Source organism: Fringilla coelebs (genome assembly GCF_963513975.1).
Source record: "Fringilla coelebs genome assembly, chromosome: 8".
NCBI lineage: Eukaryota > Metazoa > Chordata > Aves > Passeriformes > Fringillidae > Fringilla > Fringilla coelebs.
In genome coordinates this window covers 2,869,526-2,883,471 of record NC_140066.1, presented here as the reverse complement: position 1 = coordinate 2,883,471, position 13,946 = coordinate 2,869,526, and the positions used below count along the sequence as shown (strand labels likewise).

The following is a 13,946-nucleotide window of genomic DNA, read 5'->3' as shown; positions in this document are numbered from 1 at the left end:
AAATGGAGCAGCTCTGGTAACTGAGAGGTGCAAAAGATTGTGTTACCAGGGTGTATTTAATATTGCTGCTGCTGCTGCCCTGCCGTGCTGGGCTGTGATCCCTCCCCATCCCTCTGCTGTGAGGATGAGGTTTCTTCATTAGAGCTGCTCGTGATGTATGAGCCGGGGGCTGGAGTCTCATCTTTGCACCAGGTCACCTGAAACCTCCCCGTGAGAGTGACACTGGGTCAGAGGCATTTCTGCTGCTCTTCAGAGCACCAGGGCTGGAGAAATGTCTTGGCAAAACCCACACCAGGTGCCCCCTGGTGTATTTTCAGGAGGGAAGGAAACGATCAATCTGCCTCCCTGATCTCAGAAGGCGAATTTATTATATTAAGGAATACTATACTAAACTATACTAAAGAATACAGAAAGGATACAGACAGAAGGCTAGAAAGATACTCATGGAAACTCGTGGCTCTTTCCAGAGTGACTCTTCCAGTTTGACTCATTGCCCAAAGAGTCAAAACAATTCACATGAAACCAATCCAACAACGCCATGTTGGTAAACAATCTCCAAACCGCATTCCAAAGCAGCAGAACACAGGAGAAGCAAATCAGATAATTATTGTTTTCATTTTTCTCTGAGGTTTCTCAGCCTCCCAGGAGAAAATTCTGGGCAAAGAGATTTTTCCAGAAAATGTGGCGGTGCCATGCGCCCTGCTCCTGCCCATGCTGGGGGCTCTGGAGCTCTCGTGCCTTGCTGCTGCTCCTCTGGGTCATGCTCTGCCTGCAGAGGTCTGCAAAGCAAAAGGAATGGCAGTGGGATGGGAGGAGAAAAGGCTCCTCTCCCCTGCCCTCAGGCTGACCTCTGGTTTTGCTGCTGGCTGCTCTGTGAAGAGATGGAAATGGGTTTCTGTGACTCCCCTGGGAATCAGGGCTGTGTTAAGCACCAGCTTTTTATATACCTGGAGTATCTGTGCCACATCTCTTCTTGCTGATGGCTTCTGTCCTTGATGCCTCAGGTTTGAGCTTTTATGTATTTCAGATTCTGTGCTGCTTTAGTGTGTGGATCTGGGCTTCATATTAGGGGATGGTGAGCTCTCTGCACAGAGCAGGGAGACAAAACAATTCCTGTTCCAGCTGGGGACTAGGGACAAATGATCCAAATCTCAGGCCCAGGAGCATAAACAAGGGTGAATTGAAAAGAGGAAAACAAGCAGGATGGGACTTCATGGGGCTGGAACTGTAACTGGACAATTAACTCCAATATGCAAATGGAGCAGAACTGATAAAAGTGAGAGATTTTGTGACTGGGTGTCTCCATTTTTGTGATCATTTTGGGTTCACCTGGGGTGCAGCTCTGGCTGGGCTCTTGTGCTGCCCAAGGTGGATCCACTGAAGCCATCTGATAAACCCCTGCTTTATTCTTTAGCTCTGTCTAGTCTCTGTTCTAGGCCAGCCTTCTCAAGGCATCATCCTAAGAGCCAATATTGCAAAGCTTGAGTTTTCCCCACTTCCAAAATTAACCCGTGCCTGGCCTGGGGAGCAGGGAGGACGGAATCATGGAATCTTAGAGCCACAGGATGGTTTGGATTTTAAGGGACCTTAAAGCTCCTCTAGCTCAGCTCCTGCCATGGGCAGGGACACCTCCCACTGGCTGCTGGCCTTGCACACTCCCAGGGATCCAGGGGCAGCCACAGCTTCTCTGGGCACCCTGTGCCTCCCCACCCTCACAGGGAAGAATTTCTTCCCAGTATCTAATTTAAACCTCCCCTCTTGCAGCTGAAGGCCATTCCCCCGTGTCCTATCACTCCATGCCCTCATACATAGAAAATCAGGGCTGGCTGAGGAAAGGGAACTGCAGGCAGGTGATGTGGACAAAAAAATGATATAAAAGGAGAAGAGGCTGAACTTTGGAGCTGTATCACCTGCTGTGCAGGTGAGCTGTGGGTGTGCTGTGAAGGATTTCCAGCCCTGCCAGGCTGTTTGGGGTACAGCAAGCCTGGTGTTCCCCCCTTGCAGCCACCCAGCACTTGGCCTGGGGAGCTGTGCTCTTCTGGAGGTTGGCCTAATCTAATTACAACGCAGAGTGTGCCAGCTCCCACTTTCTGCCCGTGATCTTTAACCAAGGGCACCGAGCAGAGGTAATGAGCCACGAATGCCTCGCTCCGCCAGCATCCCGGAGGCACTCCTGTTCTATGGCCAGGGAGAGAGAGCCTTGCCTTGCCAGGCTCTCTGAGAGCAGGGCATGGGGTCTCACCACCTGTAGAGGCCCCTCCAAGGGCTGCAGGCCACGGGAGGGGTCAGCAAGAAACTTTTTCTGAGTGTGGTGGTGCAGCTCTCAAGGAGGAGATGCGCACTTGGCCGCGAGACCTGCGCCGAGCCACGGGTTTTCCTTGCTGCTTGCTGGAGCAAGCTGGAGGTGATGTGGCATGGAAAGGTGGTGGGGGACACAGCCATGGTGAGGGATGACAGGTCACCCCATGCTCCAGACAGCTTGAGGGCGAGCAGCGAGGGCACAGGTACCAAAATCCACCTCAGAGCACAAATCAAAAGGTCTGTGGGTAATGAATGAAGAGAGCTGGAGCTTGGAGACAGAGGAGAGGCTGGTGTGGTTTTCTATGGACTGGCTCTGTGCAGATTTGGCAGCTAATGAGGGTTTTTCTCTTTTTAATTTTGAGATAAATGGATGTATCGATTTGCAGTTGTCGTAGCTAATGGAGCAGCGACCGCAGGGCTATTTAAACCTCGCTGCTATTGTGTGGCACTTGGAAAGTCAAAGGAAGAGCGTGCATAAATAAATGGAACATGAAGTAAACTGACCTTTAAAAACAATACTGCCTCTAAATACCCATCCTGGTGCTTTAGGTGCTCCGCTCAGTGTGCGGACGGGGATTTACTGGGGCACGGGCGGCGGGCAGGGATGGAGAGGAGGATGCACCACAGCAGCTCGACTGCTGGAGTGACACCGCTCCTCTGTGCTTGCCGTGTGCTGATCTCATCCCTGAAATAGCTGCCAGGGGCCAGGAGAGGGATATTGGGATTTTGCTCCAGCCTAATCGTCCGTCCCGTCTGCCGGTCCCAGGGCAGCCGGGCGGGGCAGCGCTCTCACGGCTGCGGGGAGAGAGAAGGGGGAATCCTGCTACAACCGGCGGCTTAATTCACCAAGCTGGCCCCGACAGAGCTCATTAAGTTCCCGTGTATTCATTTCAGGCTAATGGCTGTCATGCTGGCTGCTGTTTGATTTGCTGTAATGGACTTTTATGGCTTTCCAGTTCGCCAGGACGTGCGTGCCCGTGGCTGTGCCCCGTGGCGCTGCCGGAGTACATCAGTCAGCTGTGCTCCTGTGCTTGCTACTCTGACCTTCAGGGTTTGTTCTCCTCTTGGATGCATCCCTTGCACTCCATCTCCTGCTCATGGCCTCCTTTCCACCCACCCCCAAGGTGCCACGTTCCTGGGAGTCGCAGGGTTTTGGCTTTTAAACAAGGAGAGATCTATCGCCAAGCCTGTGGCAGGTTGTTGTGGCCGTGCCTCAGTCTCTGGCAAGCCCAATCTGTTTTATCTAATCTTTTTTGTTTCCATTTGGCTGCATCTGTAGGGAACACAGAGTTCTTGGGCTGTCATGGCTCAATGCTTTTAGGTGAAGCAAGCAAGTGGAGTGGAGCCAAGCCTGCTGTGATGGGGACATCGAGGTGGACTGCTCCCCCCTGGGTGCCCGCTGGGCTTCTTGTCCCAACCCCAAGCAGGAAAACTCCTGGGGCTTCCACCCAATTTTGCCTTTGACTCCTGAGGCAGTGGTGGAGTCACCATGCCTGGAGAGGATGTGGCACCTGGGGACATTGGGTTGGTGGTGGCCTTGGCAGTGCTGGGGGAATGGTTGGGCTCAATCCTAGAGGGCTTTTCCAGCCTAAATGAGGTAAACTGACTTCAAGCTCCTTGGGAAAAGCTGTCTTTTCTCCTGTAAACCCCCGAAATCCTGAGCTTGTCCATCAAGTTCAAGGCCTTCTCTTGGCCTTGGAGCCTCAGCAGCTGTGACATGCTGGCAGAAAGGTCATTTAATTGCTGGTTTCTTGGCTAAATGCTCCCTCAGGAGGTTTCCATGGGAGTTTTCTCTCCTTCTGTGCCCTCCCCCACCTCATTCCTTGTGTTATATTTATAACACACTGAGTGATTTATGAACTGATGTGTGTTACATCTTGAGGTCACTCACCCCCATCCCTGGAAGTGTTCAGGGACAGGGTTGGATGGGGCTCTGAGCAACCTGGTCCAGTGGAAGCTGTCTGTGGCAGGGGGTTGGAGCTAGATGGTCTTTAATGTACCCTCCAACCCAAACCATTCCCTGATCCTATGATCTTCCAGCAAAAAGCTTGGCCCTGGGCCAGGGATTGCAATTCAGCACCTCAGTCATTCATGAAACCACAGCTGCACCACGAGAGAAGTGCCTGCAACTTCACAAGGACGCGGGAATTGTGCTTTCAGATTTGCAACCACAGCCCCCTGCCTTGGGACTGCGCTCGTCTCCTCCTGAACTCAAGCAGGAAAAGGGAAAGGATTGTGGGAAAGGAGTTTAAAGATGGAAAGGAAAGTTTCTGGTCTGCACACAGCAGTGTGGAGGCAGCCACAGTGCAGCTTGCAGGTGTCTTCTCTCCTGGGCTCAGCCCTGATTTGCCAATTTATTTTAATTGGGAGGCAGGCGGGCACTCGCCATCAGCAGCAGTCCCTTCTGCTCGGGGAGCAGCCTTTGGGACTGAGCCTTCACAAGCTGCTGGCCACCATTTCCCTCCCTAATATGGGGGTGTAGCTGAAATCGTGGCTTTTTTGATGTCTTTTTCTTAATTGTGCAGAAAAGCACTTGGCGGGGAAGGAGGAGAGGAAGGAGGGGAGCGTCAGTGCCCCGTCCCATCACGCAGCCTGGAGCCAGACCCTGCTCCACAGTGAGCAGGGCCAGGCAGGAGCAGAGGAAGGCCCAAAAGCCCTTGCTGTAATTAAAATTATTATTTTGCTTTAAGGGTAATAATGTCAGTAATTACATCAGTTTCCCTGCCATCCTGCCCGAGTCTTCGGGGGCTCGTACAGTTCTATTGCCATGGCTCAGGGCCTGGTGCTGTGCATGCAAACCAGCTGCCACGGGCTGAGCTCCCCCTCAGCTGCATCAGCCAGACCCCTGCACGCTCCCAGACACCTTCTGGGGCTCGCTTTCCTCCCCTCCTTTGAATAAAGAGCCTTTATAGTGGAGGTGATGATGACAGAGCTGATAAGGGAGATAAAGCGCATTGCAAAAATGGTCTGTAATCATTGCTGGTTGCTTTCCTTCCTCCTTTCTTTTATTTTTCCTTCATTCACTCTTTGTTTTCCTCCTCTCCTTATCCTTGTGTTTCCATGTGGAGTTTAGAACTGAACAAATAATTTACAGTGAATAACTCTTCCCCCATATCCAGTCATCCCTTCCTTCCGCTACCTTTGAACGTGCAAAATTTCCAAGTGTCTCGAACTTCTCCTCAGCAAATTGGATTCAGTTTTTAAAATTTATTTATTTGTTTTTTGGGTTTTGTTTTTGTTTTGTTTTGGTTTTTTTTTTTTTGGTTTGCTTTTAAAACTTCCTGGAAAGGCAGCAAGCAATTTAGTGAGGTGTTGAAGCTGTGTTCATTAAGCACTGTTGGAGAGAGAAGCTGGTTCTCCTTCCTGGGCACATCAAGCACTTCCATCTCCTTTCCATCCTGGCATCCCATTGGCACGCCCAGTGCTGGTGATCTCTCACCTCCAGAGCCTCTTGGACAAATAGGAAGTGGGGATTTGAGGGGTGTTTGCTGTAGCAAGAGGATCTCTGTTGCACAGGTGATAATCTGCAGCGCTTCCCAAACTTCCCAGACATCTCAGTTTTAATTGTCTTTATTGTTGCTGTCCACGTGCAAGCGAAACATAAATGGGCTGGGAAGTGCAAGCCCTGCCTTGGGCTTTCCTTCTGGCTTTGGGATGCTGGCAGTGTCTTCAGGCAAGAGCTTGGAAGCACAGCAGGCACCAGCTGTCATCTTCTCCCTGCTTTTTTTCCACCAGGACTGGAGAAAAGAATTTAAATGAGACAGACTGCAGTGCATTGAGTAAAACACGGGGTTGGGGCTGAAGGGGTTTGCACAGCTGATGCTGTGGAAGTCAGAATCCTAAAATGCTTTGGGTTGGAAGGGATATTTAAAGGTCATTTACTCCATCACGGGCAAGGGCAATTTCCAATATCCCAGATTGCTCCAAGCCTTGTCCATCCTGGCCTTGAACATTTCCAGGGGCAGCCACAGCTTCTCTGGGCACCCTATGCCTCCCCAGCCTCATTTTAAAGAACTTTCTCCCCTGAAGCTGTGCCCAGGTGGGTGCTCAGACCTGGAGCATCCTTCACTCTGAAGGTCACCTGCCTGCACCTTTTTGTTGTCACTGCTGCGACACCAGGAGGTCTTGAGTGACGTCCTAGGGAGAGAGAAAGTGTCCCCTGTCCCTTGTCTGGATTCACCAGTGAGCAGCAGACCCTGGTCCTTTAATCCCACGTGACCAAGGAGTGAAATGAGAGATGCAACAGAAACTACTGGGGCGGAAAACCCCAAATGGCGTGGAAGTAATGTGTAAAGTGTCCTGGAGATAACAGTCATTTCCACCAGGCACAACTTGGGCTCTTTCTGGAAGGGGACTGCAGCAGAGAGGGGGGGGCAGCCTGAAAATTAGAAATAGTCATGTGGTTCTGGCCACTGGAGGGCTGGGCAGGGTGAAGGGGATGGGGGGAAAAAGCAGGTTTTGGCCAGAAAGGGAAGCCAGTGTGGGGCAGCAGGTAATTTGGTGTCTCCATGGAGGAGCTGTCATGATGGGAAATTAGGAAATTATCTTGAGGGAGAGGAAGGGAAGGTGGACAGCAGCATCCTCTGAGTGAGGAGAGCACGGGCAAAGAGGGGTGAGGTAGCTTGGGTAAATCAGTTCTCATTCCTCATGGGAGAAATGGGGGAAAGGAAAAACATCCTCACTCCCCAAGCTCCTTCCTGTGGGTGCTGAGGGCAGGTATCTGCTGATTTCAGAGCTCTGCTGGCTCTGCCCCAGCGTCACCCTTGGGGCCAGGACAGTGTCTGAGCTTAGGGTGGCCGATGCCAGGTGATGGTGGCTCCTCAGCATCATGCTGGCAGCATGTTCCTCAGGCCAGGCACCTTCCTCAGGAGCACAAACAGTGGCTTGGGGTGCAGGAGCAGCTCAGGCCTGGCCTGGAAGGTCCCTTTTTTTTCCAGGGGACATTCCAGCTCAGCCCTTCCAGTGTCATCACACTCACACATCTGGGCAGCAGATGGCCTCGAGGTCTCTTCCCTGTCTCCGTGCTGCTGGGAGCAGGGGGGTGAGGAGGGAGTGAATGTGACCTGCTGCCAACTAGTTCTGTTTCATCTCCCTTTCCTCTGCTTGCCTTCTCCTCCCAGAAGGCTGGGATGGAACTTATCTCACGCCAGCCAGCCAAAGATGCATCCTCTCCCCTCACATCCCTGTCTTGTTTACCTCCCTCTCCATGCTTCACCTTTGGACTCACCAGCAGGACCATGGCTGGATGTAGGAATGGTTTTTTAGGATTCATTTTTAGGATTCATTTTTAGGATTCATTTTTAGGATTCATTTTTAGGAATGGTTTTTAGGAGTGGTTTTTAATTTGTTCAGGTGGTGAGTGGCAGCTCCTCCACGCCAGGAAGCAAAAAAGCCCCATCGCTGAAAATGTATTTAACATTTTTTTCACTCACATAATCATGCACTTTGTTGGTTTATAGTAATTTTTTTAGTCACAGCACCTAAATTAAGGGATGTTTAAGGTCTTGCTGAAAGGTGCTGTGCGAGAGAATGGAATTTTAGGGTCCAGGGTCTCCCCTCACATCCCTGTCTTGTTTACCTCCCTCTCCATGCCTCACCTTTGGACTCACCAGCAGGACCATGGCTGGATCTAGGAATGATTTTTAGGAATGGTTTTTAGGATTCATTTTTAGGAATGGTTTTTAGGAGTGGTTTTTGACTTTTTCATGTGGTGAGTGGCAGCTCCTCCATGCCAGGAGGCAAAAAAGCCCCATCGCTGAAAGCGTATTTAACGTTTTTTCACTCACATAATCATGCACTTTGTTGGTTTATAGTCATTTTTTAGTCACAGCACCTAAATTAAGGGATAATTAAGGTCTTGCTGTGTAAGGGGCTCTGGAATTTTAGGGTCCAGGCCCTTTTCCACCTGCAGTAACCGAGATCAGCAGCAGATCCATGAGGTGGGCACACATTAGCATCCTCACTCCGTGCAGCACGGGAATGTGAAGCTGCAGCTGGCACAAGAGGCTTTTTTTTTTTTTTTTTTTTTTTTGATAAAAACACCATTTTTAATTAAGATGGAAATATTTAGGGAAAATGGTGCCATTTTGACAGCAAAGCTGGGGAGAAATAGCATTTCAAAAGAACCATAAAAATCGCTCTTGCAATAGATTCATTCCAATTTCTTCTTGAGAATTGCATTTTGTGTTTTATTAGTTTGTAATGTGTCAGTGACAGTCATGTATAATAAGCTTTCTACTGCTGGTCAAACTTTGTGGTAAAATAATAGACTAAATCAGCCTCTCTATAAGTTTTTTAAATATTTATGTGTGAACTGAACTGTTTGTATCGGTTTCGAACTCTTTTCATTACAAATGGAGGGAATTTGATCTAAGTAGAAGTTTCAATCAAAATTAGGGGCCATTACTTAATTTCAAACATTAATTGCTGTGGGAACTTAAAATGTGAGTGATTTATTTTGTTAGTGCAAATAATGGAGAGAGGAGGGAAAGTGAATAGAGGGTTCAAGGCAATTTTGGTTCAAGGAGGAAGAAAAAAAATGGGGAGTTTTTAGTTTTGGAGATTTGCTTTATGGGAGATGTGTGAAACATACTTATTTGCTTTTCTGAGGCAGGATGCAAACCCAGTGGGTGAAAAAGGAGAGGTGGTCACAGCTGTCACTTTGTGCAGGATGATGGTTGCTGGGCCCTCTTTTTCCAGGAAATTGAGCTCATTCTGTGTGGTCAAGGGGGTTTTGCTGGGCTGCCAGGGAGGTGTGCTTGGCTGCAGCTCCGAGCTCAGGGGATGGTTATACCAACAACCCCCTGGTTTTCCAGACCCTGCCTTGGCTTTCATCGTGGTGCTGTTACATCCTTAGGCTTGTCCTGCAAATTGTAAATCAAACTGGAAAGGCTGGTGGGAAGGAGGGGAGGGAGAAGAGGAGGTGTGAGGGAAGGCAGCCACCTCCTGCCCAGCCTGGGTGTGATTAACCTCAGTCACTCCCATGTGCTTGGAGGCACCTCCTGACCTGGAGTCCGGCTGCTCGTGCCAGGATGGGCACCAGCACTGCCTTCAAACTGGTGTTTGAGGAGGACAAAAAGGAGCTTGTACTGACAGGCTGCATGCTGGTACCCAAGGGATGCTTTTTTAGCACTTCTCTGTTCATTACCATCAGTGGAAGATGATCTCTCCCTAATTAGTAAATCTTTATTTAAAGGTAAGTTGAGAGCACGGTTTTCCGAGCCGTGGAAAAAGAGGGATCTACCCGTGCTCCATCCCATTTCATCCTGGATGAAAACCCTGGAAGGGGAGCAATTTTTACTGCCTGTGCAATTTAGATGACCCCAAATTGAAATGCTCAATCTCCCTGAATCTGTTTTGGAAAAACACTTTATTAAATGTGCCACCAGATGTGTGTTTGCAGATCCCTCAGCCCCACAAGGAGCAAACTCCCTGGGATGTGCTGCCCATGCCTGGCCTGTGAGGGGGCTGAGAGGGAGCTGGCAGGACAGGTGGATGATTTGTTCTCCTGTGTGTGGCTCATGCCTGTGGGGAAGGAATTTTGCAGAGGCTGTGCCTGCTGGTGTGAGGATGGTGGCACTGCAAGGCACAGGGGTTTGAAAAGATGAAAAAGCAGGGAAAATTCACTCCAGTCCTTGCAGTCAGCAGGGAAATGGGTGCAGGGGAGAAAGGCCAGGAGCTGTGCAGGTGGGGACACCTCTGCCCTGTGGGACACAGCCTCTGAGCACACCTGGAAGGTCCTGCTGGGGCCGGGGAGCGCTGGGAGAAGCCCGGATCCTCCTCCAGTGACGGGGATCCCCACCAGCCTGGTGTCACAGAGCTTCCCTGCAAGGCTGTCCCTTGGCCACCTCCTTCCTGAGGGCCTGGAGCACCAGACCTGCCCTGTGTGGAGGGCAGCATTTTCAGCAAGTCTGCACCTCCATCATCTGTCCCTGGTCACCAGCTCGCGACCGCTCGCGTGTCACCGCTGGTGTCACCACCCAGGCGGTGTCAGGAGGAGGTCAGCCCTCCTCTGGCAGGCACAGACCTCCTTGTCACCTGGCTGTGGGAAGCAGTGAGAGGCTCACCACCTCCTTCTCTTACGCTAGCACCTCTGAAACAGTGTCTGCACTGCGCTGGCCCCGTGTCTGCGGGGTGCACGGGGCGCAGACCTAACAGCGAGGAGCCTGATCCTCACATACCTGGTGTTTTGGGGTTGGGGGAGGCAAGCAGAGGCTGGAGGAAGAGCACAGAGGAGAAGGCAAACTCAGGGAGATGTTTGGGAAAGGCAGGACACGGGGAGAGGAGAGCAGAGCCTCACCTCCATTCTGCACGTCCGAGCTTGAGGCCGGGCTGCGTCAGGCAGGCTTTGTTTGGGGGGGGGGGATCTGCTTAAAAAGCCTCACTGGAGCGTTATGGAATGGGAATGTGAAGGGTAATTGAGCTGAAAGCCATTCTCCTCCTGCAGCCCGCGTGGCGGGACCCGCTCCAGCACCCCCAGCGCCAGCCCGGAATCCTGCTGGAAGAGCAGGAGCTGGGGCTGGGTCACCAGCACCCCACTGAAGCAGAGCTACAGGGGAGCAGCTACTCTGGGTCTCGGGGTCTCTGTGGTTGAGATGACCCCAAGGTGTTAGAAAGTCTCTTTTTCCCAGCCCCGAGATGGAAGGAGTCAGGATTCTCTGGCTCTGCTTCTCAAGGTTGTCTATTCTCTGTTATCTCCCACATTCTTTCTCTGCCCTGCTGAGATCTGTCCAGCAGGTCGGGTTGTGGCACAGTCCCTGCCCTTGGGGTGGTGTTAGTTTTTTATACTACAAACTATCTGTTCATTATTTACAATAATTTTCCAATACCCATCACCTATGTTAGGCAGCCTGTCTCCAAACCAACCCAAAAGTGTCACCATCACCCAGAAGATGGAGGCGAAGAAGAAGGAAGAAGAAGGGCAAGGCACGCCCAAATTCCTCCATCTTGGCTTGTGAACCCCCCACTCTAAAAATCTTAAAATTCTATTTTTCACCCTGTGACAAACTATCATTCTACTTAAATGCTCGTGGCTTGTAAATCTTCACACAAAGTTGGTAATTGTTTCCATGGGTTAAAATCAAAGGCAGAGGGGTCTTGGCCTTCATGCCAAAGTCTCTGAGCCATCCAGGGCACCCAGAGGGATGTCCTGAGTTCCAACAACCAGGGAGAGATGCAGAGGAAGGTTTTCTTTTTTATAGAGAGGTGAAGAGGTTCCTGAGCTGCAAATCCCCTTTCTTGCAGGCATTGGTCTGCTCTCCAATTCGTCCCTGCAGCTCAGGTGCCATCACCCAGTGTCCCTTGGCTGTCCCCTTTCCCCACCAAGCACTCCCATGCTTTCTCCTCGTGGTGCCCATTAAGAGAATGTCACCCACACCCACAGAGATGCTCCAGAGCACCTGGCTTGGCCCCATGGCTCATTCCAAATGGTAATTTGGAACAATCTGAAGGAGCAGACGAATAAAAACCTCAACAAAAAGAGGAGAGCGTCTCGTCAGAGTGGATGCAGTCATCAAACACAGAATTGAGGTTTTAGTCACTGTCCCTTGTCTCTCTAGTCCTGGGACTTTGTGGAAGGGGGCAGGGGCTTGGAGAGCTGCTGGTGCAGCCCCAGGGAGGGGATTAGAGAGAAGACCCCCCCAGTTTGGACCCCAGCACATCAATGGTGGGAGATGCTCAGCCCAGTTGTGCGCCCTGTCCCCCGTTATTGATTGCTGAACAGGCACAGTTAAGTGCCTCTCATTAATATTTGTTTTGGTCTTTTCCCCTGAATCCTGATGAGTGGAGGAGATGCTGCTTATCTCTCTCCTGCAGGTTTTCTTTCTAGAGGATTCCTCTGGCTGGTGACAAAGCTGGGCTCTGCAGCCCTCAGCATGAGGGATGAGTTGGTGGCTGCCACGAAATCTTGGGAACTCTGCGGAAAGCAAGCAAGGAGGCAAAATTAACACAAAATTAAGATGCAAAAGCGCTCTGCTCACGTTGTCCAGATGAAATATGGAGTTCCAGGCTCAGCAATGTTTGTAAATGTCTTGCAAGGGACTCTCTGGGCAAGTAGGTTGTGCTGGCTGAACTGTGAAATGGATGAGCAGGGAGGAATGTTGGGATGGGGAGCAGGCATGCAGGGCCTGCTGCTCATCACTGCTCTGGTTTTGAGGCTTCAGATTGAGAGCAGAGGCTGGGGGAGTGCAGAACCCAAACAGGTTCATCTTTTGGGTTGGAAGGGACCTTGCAGATCATCTTGTTCCGCTCCCCTGCCGTGGCAGGGACACCTCCCACTCTCCCAGGTGTCCATCCAACCTGGCCTTGGACACTTCCAGGGACCCAGGGGCAGCCACAGCTGCTCTGGGCAGGCTGTTCCCCTGCCTCTGCCTTTTAGGGTGGTCTGTGTTCTTATTTCTCTTCCCTGTCCCTAATCCTGCTGTGGGTGGGTGACTCTCCTTTACTTTCCATCCCCTTTTCCCAGGCAGCACACCATGAGCTGCTGGGCTCTGACCAGTTTCTCTCATCGACTCAGACATGAGAGAGATTTCTGAGACTTGCTTAAATAGGGCAAAGCACTTTTCCTTTCTGCCTTGTGTAATGATGCCTTGTTTGTTAGGCTTGACTTGGCTGTGACTGGCCCACCCAAAGCTGCTGAAATGGTTCTGAGCAGCAGTTTCTGCCTGCTCAGGTTGTGCTCCCAGGCACTTTGGGTGCAGCTCCTGAAATGAAAGATTTCTGGTGTGCCCAAAGGCAGTGAAGAGAGCTGTTTTAATGTGGTTGCTCCTCCAGCTTTTCAGTGGAGAATTGGGTTCAGGCTCTGCTCTGAAGTGATATTAGAGTCCACGAAGCATGAGAAACTGCATTTGTTTGTGGGTTACAAATGAAGACCTGTCAAAAACCTTTTTAGGCAGTGACAGAAGTTTTCTTTTTCATGATACATTTAACTTTTGAAGGCTTTGCCTCCCAAGGAGGCTTAGCTCTTCTCTCTCTCCCTTTCTATGAGTTTGGAAAAAGATGGTTGGCCAAAGCTGCTCTTCTCTTTTTTTTTTTTTTGGTTCTGCTTCCCCATCAGTTTGGTGGAGTGTTGGATCCTCTGGGGTGCTCTTGCTTCTGGAAAATGGCGTGGCCAGGAACGAAGGGGGTGGCAGAGGGCACAGGTTATTCCCATCAATTTGCTGTCAAGAGATGTTCAGCAAAGGATAAACGTGTTTATAGGATTTCTGTCCCTTTGTTGTGGACACAGGAGGCTGCTGAAGGAGTGTCACATCAGCTCTTCATCACTTGTTTGGTGTTGCAGCCCCGTTCTGAGGTGCAGGTGGTGTGTGAAACACGCTGCAGCTCAGCCTCTCATTCAGTTCAGGCTCTTGGCAGGCACTGGGAAGCTGATTTCAGACACCATCCCTGGTTTTGTGTGCTCCCAGATACTTCCATCTGAGCATCTGCAGCATCTGCCTGGCAGTGGGTTTGGAAATGTGATATGAGTGGACACGTAGAGAACAAAAAAAGGGCTGTCAGAGCTGATGGCATCGTGGGGTTTTCTGCCTCCCTCCAGGCCCAGCTCAAAGTTGTCTTAAAGCATTTGTAGGGAAGGTAAGCACTTGTCACAAGCAGTGTTTTTGTGTGAGCTCAGGAATGTGATTGTCGTGGTGCTGGATTCATAGGAT

At 50.8% G+C, this 13,946-nt stretch overlaps 1 protein-coding gene across 1 annotated transcript in view; it reads left to right on the top strand.

Moving 5' to 3' along the window:
- CDH23 (cadherin related 23) overlaps nt 1-13,946 on the top strand; it is a gene marked incomplete at its 5' end in the record, with an annotated part of 186,514 nt that overhangs the window by 38,131 nt on the left and 134,437 nt on the right. The gene's annotated exons all lie outside the window — the stretch shown is intronic.